The 305-nt window shown below is 42.6% G+C and overlaps 1 long non-coding RNA gene across 8 annotated transcripts in view; it reads right to left on the reverse strand.

The window, feature by feature from the left end:
* Positions 1-2: 2 nt before the first annotated feature.
* The window catches only part of LOC122193235, a 6907-nt gene continuing 6604 nt past the window's right edge, over positions 3-305 (reverse strand). For all 8 annotated transcript variants that reach the window (XR_006182851.1, XR_006182847.1, XR_006182850.1 and 5 more), the window contains one exon: positions 3-81. This is a non-coding gene — a long non-coding RNA (uncharacterized LOC122193235). The remainder of the gene's footprint in view (positions 82-305) is intronic.

Consider the following 305-nt stretch of genomic DNA (forward strand, 5'->3'; position numbering starts at 1 on the left):
CTGCCTGGGTCATTGGTAGGAAGTCCAGGTGACAAAGGCTCCTTCTGCCTGGGTAACGCTTCTGTGGTTCCATGGTTATGACTGAAAAAAAATTAAAATTAAAAAAAAATAGCATGCAACCCTATAAAATTTACCTCTCTGCTCTTCTTGTCAGCACGACATCTATGATGAGCATTACACATCTCTGCACCTGATTGAAAAGTCATCCAAGCCTGTGTTCCACACAGCTTCATCTCAGTGCCAAAAAGAAAAACACACACAGACGTTTACAAGATTCTTTGCACAGATAAAAGCGCGGGGTGCAC

The sequence above is a fragment of the Lagopus leucura genome, unplaced genomic scaffold (genome assembly GCF_019238085.1).
Source record: "Lagopus leucura isolate 7727_CA_CO unplaced genomic scaffold, USGS_WTPT01 34541-1_obj-0_obj, whole genome shotgun sequence".
Taxonomy (NCBI): domain Eukaryota; kingdom Metazoa; phylum Chordata; class Aves; order Galliformes; family Phasianidae; genus Lagopus; species Lagopus leucura.